The sequence below is a fragment of the Octopus bimaculoides genome, chromosome 26 (genome assembly GCF_001194135.2).
Source record: "Octopus bimaculoides isolate UCB-OBI-ISO-001 chromosome 26, ASM119413v2, whole genome shotgun sequence".
NCBI classification, from domain to species: domain Eukaryota; kingdom Metazoa; phylum Mollusca; class Cephalopoda; order Octopoda; family Octopodidae; genus Octopus; species Octopus bimaculoides.
Genome location: NC_069006.1, coordinates 21,371,181 through 21,372,182, shown reverse-complemented (window position 1 = coordinate 21,372,182; position 1,002 = coordinate 21,371,181).

The window sequence follows — 1,002 nt, the reverse complement described above, 5'->3', positions numbered from 1 at the left end:
TATATATATATGCACACGTACGTACACACACATATATATTTAATCCTGAAAAAAGTACATAAAATGTTATACCGTACTTATACAAATGTACTACTTAAGTTTTAATGAATTTCAACTGCGATATTTGTCGTACGAGATGAATTGGTGACATCGGAAACACAGATCAAGAAATTTGAGTATCTCATTTTTATATGTGAAGTAGTATATAAAGGCGCCATCTAGTTCTGTGAGACGATCACTCAATAACACCTCTATATATACGCCGTGTACGTTCATGTGTGCATATGTGATTTTTAGGTATCTATAGGTATTTATTGATATAAGAATAGGCTTAAACTAGAAAGCTGTAAAAAACATTAACGTAACGAAGGAAATGATAATAGATATAAAATCACTTGAAAAGTAAAGTTCGAATTATAAAGTGAAGGGGGGAAAATATATAAGACAAAATGCGAAGAAATACAAGTAACAAAAGAAATAAAAAAAAAAACGGGAAACGCAAGTAAAAGACAGCAAAAATAAAAAAAATAAATAAAAGGAAGTTAGAAGAAGAATGTATAAATTGAAAGACAAAGAACGGTGAGGCTAATGTTTTATTCAAAGGTTAGTTGAAGTCAGAAATTATATGAGGAGATTATTTCAACCGATTCGGCTGGAATCACTGAAAACTTTTATACGGAAAATTTAACCTCAGTAGTAAAGTAAGTTCATATATCGATAAAAAAAGAAACAAAAAAATCAGACGATGTTGACAGAGCAATTTTTGAGAAAAGCAAATACAGCTGCCTAAACTGAAGCACAGCTGAACAGTTTGGTCAGTGTCGTCACCACCACTACCATAATTATCATTATCATCATCACTCCATTATTTTGGTAAGTCTCGCTAGAATCAGAAATAGTTAAAAAAAACAAATGGATTTGGATAAAATAGGAAATGAATATGATGCAACCATGTCTTCGATGCTTTCGATGGTGTTATTAATCTCGGCTTCAGAAGAAACT